Here is an 18,945-nt window from a genome sequence, read left to right as displayed (position 1 = left end):
GAAATACAACGCGGCCAAATCATCCACCCGTCCAACCCGCATCAGCATGTTCACAAGAGATTATCGGCAACTCAACGCCCGATCAGTACCCGACGCATACCCCTTACCTAGGATACAACACATATTGGACAAGTTACGACGAGTCAGGTATATTAGTAGTCTGGACCTCAAGAACGGCTACTTCCAGATACCCCTGGAGCAAGGCAGCCGCACATACACAGCCTTCACCGTACCTGGGCGTGGCCCATTCCAATGGCGCGTCATGCCATTCGGCTTACATTCGGCACCTGCGACGTTCCAGAGGGTACAGAATCTACGAAAGGTACTATAGAGATTACAGCAGGCCAATCTGCGAATCAATCCTGAGAAATGAGAGTTTTTTAAGAAGGAACTTCGGTATTTAGATCACGTGATCAGTGACAAGGGCATCCACACCGACCCCGAGAAAGTAGCGGCAATCCAGGAGCTGAAGCCGCCAACTAACGTAAAAGAAGTACGTCAATATCTTGCGATAGCCTCCTGGTATCGCCGCTTTGTACCCGACTTCGCGACGATAATGGAAATGGGGAGCTGAACAACAAGAAGCGTTTGAAAGTATCAAGTGCAAGCTAACAGAGGCTCCTATCCTCGCATGTCCGGATATTAGCCAGACATTTACCTTGCAGACGGACGCTAGTAACATCGGCCTTGGTGCAGTGCGGACACAGAAACTGGAAGGAGGTGAACGCGTAATAGCTTACGCTAGTCGCAAATTGAATAAGGCGGGGACCAACTATTCGGCAAACGAAAAGGAGTGCCTCGCCATAGTTTGGGGAGTACGTAAAATGAAACCCTACCTAGAGGGATATAAATTCAAGGTGATAACGGATCACATGTCGCTGAAGTAGCTGAATTCCATAGAAAGCCCTTCCGGTCGTATAGCACGATAGGCTTTAGAATACCCGATGGGAGAATACAGGATGAAGAGGCTGTAACCTGGAAGCTAAGTGTGCCTAAACCCCTCCGCCTAAGAGATAACCACGATATACCTAGCGCCGGACATATGGGTATACGCCAGACAGTAGCCCGGGTGGCTAACCGATATTACTGGCCAGGGATGTTCCGCGACATTAGCCGTTACGTACGCCAATGTGAGAAATATAAGGAAGGTCAGCAGAAATCAGCAGGAAAGATGCTTTCGCAAGTGGCACAAGAACCGTTTGCCACAGTTTGCACTGACTTCATTGGACCCTTACCGCGATCCACGCATGGTAATACTATGTAACTAGTATTCTTCGACCGCTTCAGCAAGTGGGTAGAATAAGGTCCCCATGAGGCGCGCTACAGCAGAAGGACTTCGTCGCACATTTAGAGAACGAATCCTCGCAAGATTTGGCGTCCCGAAGATTCTTATTTCGGACAACGGCGTGCAATTTACTAGTACGCTATGGCAACACTACCTTAAGGAACTAGGAGTACGCCAGCAATTCACCGCACCTTACACCCCTCAAGAGAATCCCACGGAACGAGCCAATCGGACAATTAAATGAATTATAGCACAACTCAGTAAAGGCCGACACCAACGATGGGACGATTTTCTCCCAGAGATCGAGCTCGCAGTGAATAGCAGCATTCCGCATCCACGGGGTATAGCCCGGCATTCCTCGTAGAAAGACAAGAGCCGCGACTGCCAAAGGCACTCTTCGACGAAGTTAATATCGGCACAGGTATGACACCCATGACGGCTGAAGAAAAGTCCAATAGGATGCAGGAAGCCTTTAAAATAGTTCGGCAAAATATGGAGAGGACGACAACGGATCAAGTCCGCCATTATAACCTGAAATGCAGAAAATGGACCCCCGCGATCGGAGAACTAGTTCTCGCGAAAGAGCATCACCTCTCTAAAGCCACTTAGGGCTTCGCCGCAAAATTAGCCCCGAAAGGGTGGAAAGGAGAAAACGGTGAACATCAGCGAATTGAAACCGTACCACACAGCCGGAACAGTTTAAAGGAAAAAAAAAACAGGAGAATTACAAATTTATAACTTAAACTAATTGAAATTTTTTTTTAACGAAAACCAAAGAAAACAAAATTTTTTAGATATATGTGAAAAGAAAACGTTTCTTTAGAATCTATACTTAAATTAAGAAAAAAAAACGAATTCATAAGTTAATGTAATTGAAGCAAGATTTGAAAACAAAAAAGGTGTAAATTACCAAGAAAACTTTATAATTAAGCGTGAAAAAAAAACAAAGAATTCAGTTAATGTAGCTTAAATTTTAAGGAAAATTTGTAGCAAAAAAAAAAAATATATTGTTAATTAGATTAAATTTTTGCATGCCATCTGATGCAAAACTCACCGAAGTGGGGGGGGAGGAGTGTGAGAACTAAATGTCCATATGGAATTTAGCCCACACAACACATGAAGACGCACCTTATTAAATAAAATCAACACAACAAGTATTGAGCTGCAACGGGAAAATCACGCCACTTCTAGCAACACACGCCATCCTAAAGCAACATGTTGCGACACAACAGTTAAACCACGCCACGCAAGCAACACAACAAGTATTGGGCTGCAACGGAAAAATCACGCCACTTCTAGGTGCCGTTTCAGACAGGGACTCAAAAGAGTGTCATACCAGTTTATTGTGGGCGAGGGGACGACGAGGAAAGACGAAGGGACCGTGCCACTCGTGTTCGGGTGGCACGCTTTGTGTTCTTGTTCGTAACAGCTCGCTGCTACCCTTTTCAGCATTCCTTTTCACTTTCAAATCCTTTGAATGGTTGCAAGAGCGCTCGGTTTCAAATGAATTCGATCGCAAATTTGAGTTCTGTTATCTATTTTTGTATGTAATATGCAAATACGTATGCATAGAATAATAGAAATATTATGACAAATTGTAAATAAGGAGAAAATTAAGATATAGATTATGGAGTAAAGAAATTATGAATTTTTAATACGGAGTAAAGAAATTATGAGTTTTTAATACTTAAAGATTAGGAAATTCCTATTATAAATTTGGCCTTGAAAATATTAGTAGCGGATATTCAATACATTCTTGTGGATTAGGGAATTCCCGTCTTTAGTATTTTTTTGAAACTATTTAGCGGGTAGGTACTTGTATTATGCATATTGTTCTACCATATTCATGGTAATTCATTGCAAGCAAAATGTGTGACCATCATCTCAACATACAAATGAAATACACAGCACGCAGTGTTGCGCGGTGTTGCGCAGTCGAACCGCACAAATATTTACGAACATTTTGTGAAAAGGAATGCAGAAAAACTAGACTCGAGTTGCTGGACTCTTTTTGACCGTGTGAATGCCCAGAGCGACACCAAAAGAAAATTTGAAAAACATCAGACTCTTTTGCATCCCAATGTGAAACGGCACTAGCAACACACGCCATCCTAAAGCAACATGTTGCAGTGAGTCGATCCTCTGGCAGGCATTTCACTCCTTAGCGTGCGAAGGCTAGAAGTCACGCGTGAAGGGGGTAGTAAGTCGATCCTCTGACCTGCTCCACGCTTGTCATCGCGGCCGCTGCCACTGCCCTCCGTAATTCCGCGTGATAGTGACGCGCTAACGGGCCACGTAAATCGCTACTCTGTTATAGCGCTATCATCGGGTGACGCTACTACAACGCGGAAGACACCATTTTGTGATTGTAAATTGGATAAAGTACGATTTGTAAAAAGAGCCCCACAGTTTACAAATTTATTGTAACGAAGCCTGGACACGGCGAGTATACCTCAGCAAATCATAAGAAGCAGGGAGCAGCAAAAAGCTTCGTTACAATATTGCTGTTGTTAGGCGTATTATTTGGGTCTGCGTATTATTTGAGCCTTTATTGATTATATAAGATTCGGAACCAACTGTTACAGGTGGAATTTTTCGCAAAGTTTTGCGGTATCTGTCCTTTAGATTTTTCCATTTTGTTCTTGCTGTCCCTCCTAATCAAAAGAACAAAAAACAAAATAATTATAATCAAAAATAATTATGTTTATATTTTTTTTAGCAGACAAACTAAAAAAAGAGATAAGCTAACCTTATAGTTTCCCAATTGTTTTGGCATCATTGATGGCAAACACTGTCAACTTGAGTGTCTGTAGATGACACCGAAAAAAAAATGTATTGCAATAACATAGATGTGGGAGGAAGAGGAAAGCAAAGTGATGGCGGTAATTTTTCTGGATCTACGTTATTTGGATTGCTTGAAGCGAGTAAATTTAATGTTCTACCACCACAAGCACTGTCAAATAATATTTGACCAAATTTTTAATTGGTGATGAAGCATACTTGTTGAAGATTTGAAAGCGCAAACTGAATTTTCAATGAAAAACTTTCAACGACAAGATAATGCATTGAATGCACATATGGAATTTTAACCTCGGAATAGCGTTTTTTACAAAGAAACATTGAAACAAAACAAAAACTACCAAAATTAAAAAAAGATGTGCATGCTTATTGGTCAATTTTGAGAGAGAATATGACAGTGATCTTAAATTTATACAAATAACTGCTACTGTAAACAATAACCCAGCTCAAATAAATACGAAACTAGAACTCCGTTATAACAGAGGCAACAACACAGCGTTGAATATAAGAAGTGAATTAGCACAGTATTTTTTAGATATATTTCAGAATTAAACATTATTTAAATATATAATTTAATCAAAAACTTACCAATCTATCTTGCTATAATAACGACCAAAATGCCACAATTCCATATTTCTAACTTCAGCGTCGATGATGGCATTGATCTCTTGAATAACCTAGTTGCTTTTATTGATTGTCTGAAAGATTTGAAACCATATGGAAGCCATCAAAACGCACTCAAATTTGCTCATATATTTCAAAATTCCATGAACGTCTCGACAAGTTTCAGCCGTTAGGTTGAGTTTTTTTAACTTCCTTTAAAGCGTTTATCAATCCGGAAAGCCGATTTGCAAATGGCTTGACGGCCACGATTCTAGCAGACCACCTTGTATTAAAGAGACAGTGAAGTGAATTAGGTATTTTGGATTTCAGAATTTCCCAAAGTTGCGTGCTGCTACTGAAAATATTGAAACATTTTTGAATGACACCAAAAAAGTGATTGCTTGAGGACGGCATTCAGCCGAGTCGACTCCAACCAAATTCAGCATGTGTGCACCATAGGGCGAAAGAATACTTATTTTTACATTGAATGTGATTTAGCGCTCCTTCATATTTACCGGTCATATTACTACTATTATTGTAGCCCTGTCCACGGCAATCTTCCAATGTTTTGCAAATTAATACGGCAGTATCTTTGCAGCCTTTTTTGTGTCAATTTACAAAAGCAAGAAAACGTTCCTTTATCGGTAATCATATTGTTTAAATAAATGTTTAAATTAATTACCTACCAAAAGCATTCTAATTTTAAACTATTCACTTCATTATTTGGAAGATACGGACCCCTTCGAGAACTCCAGGCCTGGGGGCAATCCTCCCTAATTGACATATTAGTGGCACCACTACAACTGTCCATTGTCGTCGGAGAAATCAAAAATTGTGTTAATTTGGCGACAGCGAACACTGCAAGCCAGCAGCCAGGAAGTCGTGCTGTTGTCTAATGCTTCAGTTAGTGACCGACTCAAAACTTTAGACAGAATCTACAAATACGATATCTTATGAGAGCGCATTGTTAATGAACCCTTACCAACGCTTCTACCGTCCGTGTATGTGAATATCTGCGAAAATTGGATTTTTCCCGTAGAAATGAGTCAGCTACAACAAGGTTTGCCAATCTCGATATTTTTTAGTAATTAAAAAATTAAGTTGAATATATTTGAAATTTTCTTAACCTAACTCAAAATCACGGTCGAATACTACAAGGTGTGTTCCAAAGTAAACAGGACTTTTAAAACAACAGAACAAATAGTTTTATCGGCAAAATCAATTAATTTTATTCAAAATAGTCTTCTTCTGCTGTAATACAGCATTTTGCACGGTCCAAAAGCATGTCGAACGAGTGTTTTAGCTCGTTGCCCGGTATGGCCGCCAGTATGCCGGTGCAAGCCTTTTGAATGGCCTCCACGTCTGCATAACGCTTTTCTTTCATCGGCAAATGCATTTTTCCGAAAAGGTAGAAGTCGCACGGTGCCATATCAGGAGAATACGGGGTGTGGTTGATTGTTAAAATGTGATTTTTGGTCAAATAATCCATCTTCGCGATATTCGGGCCGAACACGTCGAATACGGCGCACCAAACGCTTCAAAACTCCAAGGTAGAATACCGCATTAACGTTTTGGCCGGGTGGAACAAATTCTTTGTGGACAATACCCTTGGAATCATAAAAACAAATCAGCATTGTCTTCACTTTTGACTTCTCCAGGCGCGATTTTTTGGGTTTCGGCTCATTTCTCATTTATGTCCTCACGACCACTTTGAAAACGTTAAAACCACTCTTGCACTCTGCTACGGGATAGGCAATCATCGCCATAAACTTGTTTCATCAATTGAAACGTTTCGGTAAAAGTTTTACCAATTTTAAAACAAAATTTAATGTTGGCTCTTTGTTCGAAGCTCATTTTCGCACCGATGACAAAAACATACTGACACTTAAAACGCAATAACTTCACTTTCAATAGATGAAATGTCATGAAATTTTTACTGGAAGTCGGTAAAGAAAAGCAGATTCCAACGCACTGGTCGACATATAGATGGCGCCACTAGAGTTTACTTTGTTACTTTTTTACTGTTTACTTTGGAACGCAAATTGTATTATTTAACACTCACCACCGCTTCTAGCGTCCGTCTAAGTGGATATTCGCGAAAATTAAATTTTTCCCGTAGAAACGAGTCAGCTGATTTCTCTCTTACAACACAGGGTTGCCAGTCTCGATATTGTTTAGCAATTATAAAATAAACTTGAATATAAACTAACTCAAAATCACAGTCGAATACTATCTATATACTTATACAAAAATGAAACCCGTTTCCCGTTGTTACGCCATAACTTGAGAACGGCTAGGCCGATTGGCTGTTTTTTTTTGTAGTTTTCTAATACTCTGCAAAAGGTTCTTCCGGAGAAAAATATTAAGAAAATGTATCAGAAAGATTGAAAAAATACGTTTAATTTTGTATATTTTAAAAAATGCGCGTAACGAATGTCATCGTCATTCACAGCAATAGATTATATTGAAGGAGCATCGTTTGTTCGGAAATGTGGTACTCTAATCAAATTCTTTTATAATCTTATTTACTAATTTTTGAAAATTACTCGCTACAATTAAATGTACCGACTTTGACGGTAATATTAATAATACCAGTGATAATTTAATTTTGATGTAAGTATTTAATAATAATAAAATATGTATACTATGAGTTAGATTTCAGAATATAAGTTAGATTTCATATACTAACTGCAACCAAATACGAAATGCCTTAAACTTCCAGCCAATTTCAGCACTATTGTACACGGACAAAATTAATTAATTGCCCGTATTTTCCCAGTCGAACAAAATAATTATTTAAATCATAACTGGCTCGGAAATCGAGCTATATAAACAGAAAAAAATGCTGAAATTAGTTTTAATAATAACATTTTACTAAATTAAACTGCTTACTCAATATAATTTAATTATACCTCAGCCTCAGCAAGGCGTGGCCGGGGTCTTCTAGTTACTTATAAACAGGTAGACTTCTTTTAATAGTAGGATTTTGGTTTTGATCTTTAACATTAAAAAAGATAATAACTTAAAAGCTAAATTTTTGCAAAACCATGTATACATATTAAGTAATGCCAACATTAGTCAAAAAAAAACAAAAGAGAGCAACTGATTTCTACATTGCCACTACGGGCACAACTTTCGACAAATTTCGTTTGATACGGGCGGTAACTACGGCAGGGCGGCCTCTCAGCCGCTCACTGATTAACGTGCCGCCCTTCTCAAGAATGTTAGAATGCAAGATGACACCAACCGCTATCTTGTGAAGTAATTCTTTCGAGTTGCGAAGAAGAAGCATAGAAAAGCATGTAAGTTGTTAAAAAAAACGTAACTTGCTGAAAGATGTAATTCTATCACCTCTTCAAACTCTGTCAAAGTGTCTAAAATCGGTTAATAACCACGCCCACTCGCCATATAACGGTTATGTTGAAAGCTACCAAAAGTAATCAGTAAGAACTCACTGAATAAATGAGCCACAAGCATTAAAATTCACAACTAGGATGGTAGAGAAGGGCTTCTTAGGATCTGGTGTCCTTTAGGTAAAGTCCTATATCTCCTATGAGACACTGTAAAAAGGGGCGACAACCACGTCTAATTCACATATAACAAACTTTTAAATTCCGCCTAATTCTGTCACTTTACAGTATACAAATCAAACATTAATAAAGTTATCTGAATAAAACTTTGCACATTGAGGTATTACATCTTACGTACAAAAATTGTTGAAATCGCACTATAACTTGTGCCAAAAATAGGTCAAATCAGGTCAACACTTCCCTTAGCCCCGTATACCTGAAATAAAGATTTTCGAACCTCATATTCACTTTATACCGCATCTATCGGTCAATATGTAAGAAATCTTAATGAAATTCAGAAAGAATCTGTTCCTTGCATGGCATGTTGCATGAGTATGAAATGTTCGGTTATACCCGAATACTTTTATCTATTGACAACATAATTGCTAATTAAGCTATCCTAAATAAGTTCCAAATTTACTATACTTTATTGCTTGACGATCAAGTTTAAGGAGTAACCAACAGGGGATTTGCCGATACAGCCAGGGCTAGCCCGAGACAATTTACTCCCTTAGGCAAATGCCGAACTCTCCGCCCCTTCTAAGTCTATTTTGCCGAAACAACAATTTATAATTAATTTTATTGAAAAAGCACTCATATTCCAAAGGTTTAACATAATTATTTTAAAATATTTTTGTACCTTTAATTTGGAAAAATCAGACACAATTGCTTTATTGTTAAGAGTTTATTCCACTTAATTTTCGATTGATAATATTGTCAAGCCTGCCACTCTTTCTTGACTTATTGTAGATCGCAGGTAGGTTTTGATAAGTTTGAATTAAGAGAAGCTCTCCAATAGTCACCGAAAGAAAAATTTAGAACGATATCTGTTAATTCGTTTGAACAAGTATAATTTAAAACATCTAGTGGTGTAACATACTGTACAATTTTTTCTGCCAATAGCTTGTACTTCGCTGCATAAATCTGTTGCATCTATGTAAATATATCCGTCAATCCACCAGTTATTCACATTTCTAATTTTTTACAATTTTCAAAAATGGCTGCGTGTGTAAAAGTTTGCAGCTGACCAATGTTAAATATGTAAATCATTACCAATATAACAATAACAATATTAATCGAAATAATCAACTTCACATAATTTAAACAAAGAACCAAAGTAAATATATAAAATCATCAAAAGGATTGGTAACTTGTAGATTTATACAATGCATCAGAACTGTTATAATTATATGTACATATGTACTTCTGTAAAACAAAATAAACTACTGCAGAAAGAAGTTGATGTTGTATTTTGAAATATTTTTGGAAACAAAAAGCTTTTCGTTATATTACAAGCTCTCAAAGTGGAGATTTCGAAACCAATATTACTAGTGTCATAAAAATAACGAATTTTAACAGAATTGAAAATAGTCGAACTGACTTATTTCTTCATATATTTAGTAAATTGATGACTTTTCTGAAAGCTTTTCCTACAGCGTGCTTTTTGCTTTGTTCTTCTGTGTTTGATGGTTCGAAAATACCGTCAGAAAGAAATAAACAGAAACGAAAAGAATGCAAAGTAAGCGATTGTAACGTTTCAAAAAGCAGCAAAAGTTATTGCCCCAAAATACAAGGCAAAATTTACAATGAATAAGTGTGTTATGTAAAATCCGAAAATATTTGCAGTTCAATCGTTGAAATCTAGTTTTTTACGTAGATTTTTGTAGTGAAGGTCACTTTTTAAGATAACATAATGTTTCGAACTAAATTTCATTGAAATTGGAGTACTTTTACTTTTTTCGTCTACTTGCGTACAGGGTGTGCCAGTTGACCAATTTGCTCCATATTTTTAATTTCTTCTTTCTATGATAAATGAGGTGCCTATAATGAGTTATACCAAAATTGGAGCAAGCTAACTATTTTTGTCCACTCTACTGAGGAGCTTGCGACACTGTGCATCGCAATCACAATCCCTTTTAATTATTCACTTAATTAGCAATTATTTTGTCCACAGATAAAAACATTTATTCCAAAATTAGCAAAATATTTTCTCGCACTTGTGCTACGCTTCTTCTTCTCAACTCAAAACAATTACGTCACAAGATGGCGGTTGGCGTAATCTTATTTTCTGTTGCAATTTCATAAAATAGGTCGTGTGAACAGATACGGTATCATTGTATAAACAGAGAACGTATATTATAGAAAAGGTTCAATTGCGGGCCAGCGTGTGAATTATCAAAACATAACAAGATTTTAATAGTGGATTTCACCTCAGCTAGCTCGGAAGGAGAAACTTTGACAGTGGCGAGGGAACAAAGCTGAGCATTCAATGAAAATTACGCTCAGAAGTTTGCATTGATATTACAGCCGAATGTTAACCTTTTGGCTTATATATTTATACGTTTATATGCAATTATATATATTGAATATAATTAAATTATGTAATTTTCAAAATATAAGATATAGTCAATTGGGAATTTAATGATATTATTTAGTTTTTACATAATATGCATTCCTAATAAATATTTTGTATTATAATTGTTATTAATAGTGATTAAATTTATTAAAACATTCACATACATACATCTTTTATCATATTAACCCTTATGTTAGGAGCCCACTTTACCGACGTCTTTTAGCAACCGGGTACCCACGATCTGAGAATTAAAAATTTTGTTTATTTATTAATAACTAATAAATAAAATAATATTATATAATATATAGTCAGTGACAATTTAAAGAAAAGAATAATAATAATAACAACGTAGAATCGTCAATGACATCTGAAATATCATAATATTTAATTTATTAGGTTAAGTGCAACCGACAGTGATTCGAGTAGGGTTTCTGATAGCGATGACGAAGACTGGATTGCAGCAAATAGAGCTAGACATCAAAATCATTAAGGTAATTCAGTGCGTGACGAAACAGAAGATTCTGAAGAAATCGATGAAGAGAATTCAGCAGTAGAAGAAGAAGAAGAAGTTGAGAGAAGGAGAGTGAGGATGATGACAATGAAGTAGAAACCGTTGAGCCTGAAGGTAGTAAAATGTTTGTTCTTAGCAATGATTGAAATAATAATTATTTTTTTTAAATAATTAATTAATTTTTTTATTATTATTTTAGGAAAAGCTCAAGAACCATCTGGGAGTTTTATTGCCAAAGATAAAACAGTGTGGAACAAAACTCCACCAACTCAGCATCAGACCGCAGCTCATAATGTTGTACGCCAGCGTCGTGGGCCTAATCGAAGTATGGAAACGTTGTCAATTAGCGAGACTTTCAAAAAATGTTTACCTACGAAATGGTTGATATAATCGTCCGTCACACTAATAAAAAAGCTGAAACAATTTTCCAAGAGTACAATGCTAACCATCCAAACTCACAGCATCAATGGAAGCCCGTTACGATACCCGAAATTTATTCGTTCTTCGGTATCTTGATTTGTGCTGGAGCAAATAATTCGAATACAGATCATACATTTGATATGTGCACTTCAATTATTATCCGCTGTATCGCACGACGATGGGATTGACGAGATTCCATAATATTCTTTGTTTTTTGCGATTCGACGATGATAATACTCGAAGTGAACGTAAAAAAGAAGGCAAGGCAGCTATAATTAGTGATGTGTGGACAATGTTGAATTCAAATTTAGCTCAAATGTACAAACCAACAGCTAACTTGACGATTGATGAACAGCTTTATCCATACCGTGGCCATACTGGATTTACTCAATATATTCCATCGAAACCAGCTAAGTATGGTATAAAGATCTGGTGGATTTATGATGCAGAAAACGCATATCCTTTTCAAGGGATTATGTACACTGGTAAAACAGATAATACTTGAGAAAAAAATCAGGGTGAAAGAATTGGCGGCTCCGTACCGAGGTAGTGGTAGAAACATCTGCATGTATAACTTCTTTAGTACTGTACCAGTTGCTAAACATTTGTTGTCGTTGAATATTACCATTGTTGGCACGCTAAAAAAGAATAAACTTTACATCCCTAGTGCTTTGGGAGCGAATAAAACACGGGAGCAGTATTCGACAGTTTTTGGATTTCACGAAAAGGTTACCATATCTTCCTACGTTCCTAAAAAAAATAAAGCTGTCATTCTGATATATACAATGCATTCAGATATATCAGTTGGTGATAACGCTCAACGAAAACCAGAAATAATAAATTTGTATAATAAATATAAAGCTGGGTTGACACAATGGACCAAATGGTGCGGAGATACACCAGTCAACGACGATCTTCGAGATGGCCAAATGCAATGTTCTTCAAAATGCTAGATATTTCTTCACTTGCGGCATATATAATTTATTATGAAAATAATAAAATGATTGTCAAAAAAACGACAGAACATCGTCAATTTATATAGAACTAGCATTGCCGTTGATTGAACATCGCACGGCGAATCCACAAGTAATGCGCCACTTCTCAACAAAGATTGCCATTGAAAGTGTATTAGGTTATATACTGACAGAAACAGTCGTGATAAATCCTGGTCCAGAGACTCCAAAAGACAAAACCGGAAGGAAAAAAGTAACAGGATCTTGTCATGTCTGCAATGCTTTGCCAATAAGAAGACGGCGAAAGACACGTAAGGCCTGTGCCAATTGTTACCAACCTGTGTGTGACGAGCACTCAGTTAATCGTGTACAATGTGTTCAATGTCATTAATTATAAAGAAAGTGTAATATTTCTTTATTTTTTTAATAAAATTTAGTTGCATGCATTAATAGAAATTATATAAAAATTTTTTCCTATACTTTCCACTGTGGGTTTCCAAAAAAAAATATAAAAAAATCCCTTAAATGAACTCATAAATAGCTTTCTTTTAAGTTAAAAAACGACGATTTGAGAGCTTAAAATGAAATATTGAATTTTTTTTAAGCTATTCACACAAATACACCGCGGTGGGTACCCGGGTGCCGGTTACTAACATAAGGGTTAATCTTATATATTTTATCACTTGCCAATACACTATAGTGCGCACATTGATTTATATCAGGGATAATGGGATGCCCAACTCTTTCCAGTGTGAGAGCGCCTCAAAATTAGCGTTTTTTATAACATTTTCCATTGTAGCCAGATGGTACAAAATAATAATTTTTGGGAATTTAAATTAAAATACCCATCATTTATTAAGATTAAATATTATTATACATGTATCCGTTAAACATATGCAGAAACTTTTTATACTCTTTTTTTTGTGATTTTGTGATTTATTAAACAATTGATTTTTGAACTTTCAATACGTAATCAAAAGAATAAATGTATTAGCTCTCAATTAATAAATGTTTTTAAAAATTTTCAATTGAAAATCAATACTACTTAGCATGACATCACAAAAGATATCATCACATACATTTCAATTTCGCGTTTTCTTTCATTTTCATTGTTTTCTAATTTTTGTTAGTGATCTTCAACAGCAGCACAAATCTCTCTGTTTACATATTTTTCTGTAGGATTTTAATCTGGCCGTCCCTCTTTTTCCAATTGCTAAACGTCAGACCTACTGAACTTTGACAGTTGCTTGAGTTGAGAAGGTTTTGACGTTTATCAATTGCGCTCTCAATTCCAGTGAGAGACGAGTTGGGCATCTCCTTATCTCTGATTTTATCTATGTCTCTGATTTTACACACATATACGCTAAAACCACAAATATTGTTCTACAAAAACAACAATCGTCACAAGTCAATATGTCATCCAAATAGCCGAAGCCAAAATATATAGTAAATCACACAACAACATTCATAAAACCAGACACCCTCTCATCTCCCCGAGCATGTGTTTGCCTACAAACGTCTTTTCGCAGCGATGGCAAAATCTAAAAATCATAAATTGAACAAATTTCTGATGTTTCCTCTAGAAGGGAAAAGTTGCAACCCCGCAAAATCACAAAACAGAAAAAATTTACAAAACTGGCGGCAAAGCTTTTGTCGATTTAAAATATTTTACAATTTTAAAATATTTTTCCGCGGCTCACAAAAATCTGCGTCAATATGTATGCATGCTCTATATAAACATACATATTTACGATGATTTGTGGGCAAATCTGTTAGAGCGGCAAGGGAAGCGGCGACAATCGGCGGCCGTTCGTTATTATTTTTCGGCATAGCTCGGATTTTCTACCAACAACACAATGTTGTGACGCTTTGTCGTCGCGTCAGTCCTTCGACACAGTGACTCTTTGAAAAGAAAACATAAAACGTGAGCTTCGGCCATTGGTTGTCCGTGGTAACGGAGATTTCGCATGAAACAATGAGTGTACACATTTACATACATATATACGTTGCATATAGACAAATTAACACTTATAATGGGTACTTTCATATTTGTTTACATGCACACATAATTATACATTGGTTGCGGTCGGGGTATTGTCACGTCCAAAGATCGCGCGAAGTTTACGGGCAATCTCTGCGTAGCACTCCCCGTTTTTGTAATGAGTTTTCACAATAAGAATGCGTTGCTCGATACTGAACCGCTCCATGGCTACAAAATGGAAAAACGTCAAATGGGCTTCTAATCGGAGTGATAATAGGTAACGAAAATGATAGGAAGAATGCGGACAATCTTTAAGGATATGAGGATCTAACAGAAGTGAAACACTTTTACTCAGGACATGGGCAATAGAATCAAATTACATTATGCATATTTACTTACCATAGTCTGCTGCCGAATAAGAGAAACTATATACATATGTATATGTAAGTATATAGATGATCGTGTTTATGTGAGATATACATATGTATGTACGTATATCAAGAGAATAAAGCTTACACAGTCTAAAATTTTGTTGTTTTATTCTTCATTATCATTTATATTGCATTTCATTTCCATTGAAAGTTACATTAAACAATTGTGAAACAACTTATTAGAATGAAAATACAACAATACAAGTTGTATGTACATTAACATATTTTTAGTATATTTAATGGGAAATATAAAAACTTAACATATTATTATGAAAACATAGAAATATTCATATACATATATATATTATATATACATATACATATATAACAATTAATATTTAGCTACAACTTAATGCGAAAAAGTCAAAAAAAAGCCTGCAAACAATAACTTTCTTATAACTAAAAACTATGATTGGTCTATGCTTTCGATTTATTTTACAAATAACTCGAATAAATAGTATACAATAGTAGCTTTGGTTTATTTAATTGAATTTAACACAGAAAAATCTCTAAAACAAAAGTGAACGAGCGTATTTAAATTTTTTTGTTTCAAATTTGTATATCATTTTTGTTTTTAGAAACTTTTCCCATTGGTTATATTTTATTATATTACTTTCGTACATTTTCTGCAAAAATATGTTTTTAAATATTTCGAGTGCACTCTTAGCTATGATTGTATATATATATGGTTTAACTCCAAGATAAAACTGCAAAATAGTTTTATATTCCAAATATCTGAATACTTAACTTTTACATTAGCATTTATTAGTTACAAAAATATGTATATAGTTTAGCATATTTCAATTATAGCATTTATTTATTTTTCACAAAGTTAAGTTTTAGCCATTGTATGCATATACACGATATAACTATAGCTAGGAAATATAAACGATTGTATGCATTCCATATTTTTTATTCTCTGTTTTTTTAATCAGTGGATCGGTGCGCACAGCAAAACTGTAAAAAAAAAAACTTACGAGCTCCACAAACTTAAATTATGTTAAAAAATGTTCAACATTTCATGTGGCGAACAAAAAATATATCGCAGTACTTAAGTAGTGACAAGGACCGAAAAGTCCAACAGCCTGTCCGTTGGGCTTACCCAGGACCTGACTATGATGTGCGCCAGCACATCGCCTGCTCAGATGGTGGCATACAACAAACAGTAAAAGTTTTATAAAACACAACATATTTTGAAAAATATACAAGAGAATAGCAGGATTTTATTGCATGCGCACGCACCTTTGCAAGGGACTTTTCAATCAGCAAAATTGATGTGACACATTTTCGATTGAACGCTCGCCCCCACATAGTCGGGAAAAACAATTAAAAAAAAAAAGAGGTATGAACATACATATATTAATTACAGAATAAATGCAATATAAAAGAGTTTAATAAAAATATATATATAACCATAATACCACAAATACTAAAAATATAAATTGAAAATGTCAGCGGGCCATATTTTATAAACAGCTAGAAAAGTCGAATACAAAATTTAATGTTAATTATTCAGCGAAGGAAATAACAAGATAACAGATACATATACTTATAGCACATAATGCATATTAACTCGGTAATCTCTCATAAATTTTTCATTAAAAAATTATGACTTCTTTACCGCGAGTGAAATATGGATTTTTAGTATTTCTTTCACTGAACGGTGTTTAACCTTCTACGAGTATGGAGGAACAAATCAGTTATGTACTCATTCCTCTATTCATTACACACGAAAACAGTTATTAAATATTATCTTAAAATTGTTGTAAACTAATATTATTACAGAAATAAATGTTAGGTATGCGGGGGAGTGGTGCTTGGAAAAATAGAGCGAGCGCAATCAACTACTCATGTGTCGCCCAGCGCAAGCGGATTGTCTTTGAAAGGAGGGCTTATAAATTGATTGGTGAAAAGGATAGTGAAATTAATTTCTACAACTTAAAAAAATTAGGAAGACGATTCATTCCAATTAAATTACAAAAATAAATTAAATGTTAACCACCTATAGCTTTTTGAGTTTACCACAATATACTAAGCTACCTTCACCAAAAATTCTTACAGTAATTCTATAATGACTAACCTTCTTTGAATTATATGTATATATATATATACAAGTATATATATATTGAATTCAATGTTTTGTCAATCCTATCCGCTTTGCATTGAGGTACCCAAGTCTCGCATAACTTCATACCAGATGCATTTGTTTGCATAAGATGAGCCGCTGCGAGCCAGGAGTCCAACACCAGTTTTGCGCGGCCGCAAATAAATAAATGTTTTATGGAATAGAATTCTGGTAACTTTTGCGGCGCAATCACTTGTCACTCGATATATGTAATAAATATTATGTGTATATGGTTCATTCAGTAATGCAATATATGTATATGTATGAGTATATATAGATATAAATACTTCACTCATAATTATGTATGTGGTAACCTTTAATAATATACAATGCGTGTAAAAAATTTAATGGAAATTTTAATATATATGTATATATTTATTATATATTGTACATGACACTACGTTTGATTTTACATATGTATAAATTCACAAGACTTCTATGAAAAAAATATATCTATAATACATACATATAAGTATAAATTTATCGCTATTATATGTTAATGTTTTCAAATTTCTCATCTTCAAAGCACTTTGTAATTTCAGAAGAGGATGCGTATGTATATAATATTGTAAAAACAAAACAAAAATTTAAAGAGAATAAAGTAAATAAATCAGTATGCAATTGGAAGCCCGCTACCTAATTACGAATCGAAAATTGGGTTTAAGGTAACAAAAATCTAAAATTAACTTTAGAGACTTTAATATTAATTAATTAGTGGTAAACTTCGAATATATCTAGAAAGCAGACTAGAAGTTATAGTTCTAAAAAGCCAAACGATCTTGAAACTTTAAGATCGAGACTAAAAATTCTTATTTTCTAAAATTGCATATGCTTGTAATTTTAAATAGAAAACTGATTTTGAAAACCTAAAAATATAGAAGCAAACAAAACTAAAAATATTTTACAGACTGGTTACAATTAAGACAAGAACCCTGTAAATATCAAATACATATGGATGTTAATCAGTATAATTTTAGAGAACCATAATCACAAAGTTATTAGCCGTGCAGTAAAAAATCAAAATTAATATTAAAGATTACATTGTTGGTGGGTCTACATAGCCAAAAAAATACCCAGGTCCAGTTTCTGTCAATAATTTCCAGCCCAAAATCTCTTTTTGTACATAAGGTATTATAGTATATTTTACGTTTAATATATGCTTGTCCGGTTACTTGTTGGTATTATTGGTACATATTATAAAATAAAGTGAACTCACTGATCTTAGTGGAATCGATATTTAGGAATTGGATATTAATAAACTATTGTAGTATATAAGAACGCAGAGTGAAAAACTTTGGAGATTTCCTTGTAAACATTAAAATGAAATACCGATTTTTATGTGAATATATAAAAAAATTATCGAATTTTAAATTCAAATTACGCAAACAATGTAGGTAGGTGCACGTTTTTAATACAAAACATCAAGTTACGTATTTAGTATGTATTTTAACGTCACAGTTGCCGTGTAAATTGAAAGCCGCTCATTCATATTATGTGAGTCAACTAATGGAGGTTACAGAAAATGTGTCAGCATACCCACATAGTGGCGTCGGCTATCACAGAAAAAACTTAAGGGTAAATAAAGGTATAACCGTGACAACGTTTTATTTATAATGTGTCAGATGTGAATATGTATGTATGTTAAATTTCTTGTGGTATAATTTTAATTATAACATGTAAGGAAGGGCTAAGTTCGGATGTAACCGAACAATTTATACTCTCGCAAAGTCAAATGGTATACTCGTTTTAGATTTCTTTGTGGATCTTGCCGCCTTGTTCTATGTTGACCGATATTTTCGGTAAAAAGTGAGCTATAGGCACTGGGGTCCACATATTCATTACCTAGGGGCTTGAACACTTTTGACTCGATTTAGACAATTTTTGGTCACAAGGTGGTATACTTCAAACCCAT

The 18,945-nt window shown here is 34.9% G+C and overlaps 1 protein-coding gene and 1 long non-coding RNA gene across 2 annotated transcripts in view; one reads left to right on the top strand and one right to left on the bottom strand.

The window, feature by feature from the left end:
* BuGZ (Bub3 interacting GLEBS and Zinc finger domain protein) overlaps window positions 1-18,945 on the bottom strand; it is an 82,480-nt gene that overhangs the window by 51,910 nt on the left and 11,625 nt on the right. The gene's annotated exons all lie outside the window — the stretch shown is intronic.
* On the top strand, window positions 10,301-12,952 carry LOC118682411 (uncharacterized). Its single transcript, XR_004978208.2, has 2 exons — window positions 10,301-11,237; window positions 11,323-12,952. It is a non-coding gene; the product is annotated as an uncharacterized lncRNA (long non-coding RNA).

Source organism: Bactrocera oleae, chromosome 3 (genome assembly GCF_042242935.1).
Source record: "Bactrocera oleae isolate idBacOlea1 chromosome 3, idBacOlea1, whole genome shotgun sequence".
NCBI lineage: Eukaryota > Metazoa > Arthropoda > Insecta > Diptera > Tephritidae > Bactrocera > Bactrocera oleae.
Note: the sequence above shows the minus strand (reverse complement) of the source record. Positions and strands in the feature narration are given on the sequence as shown.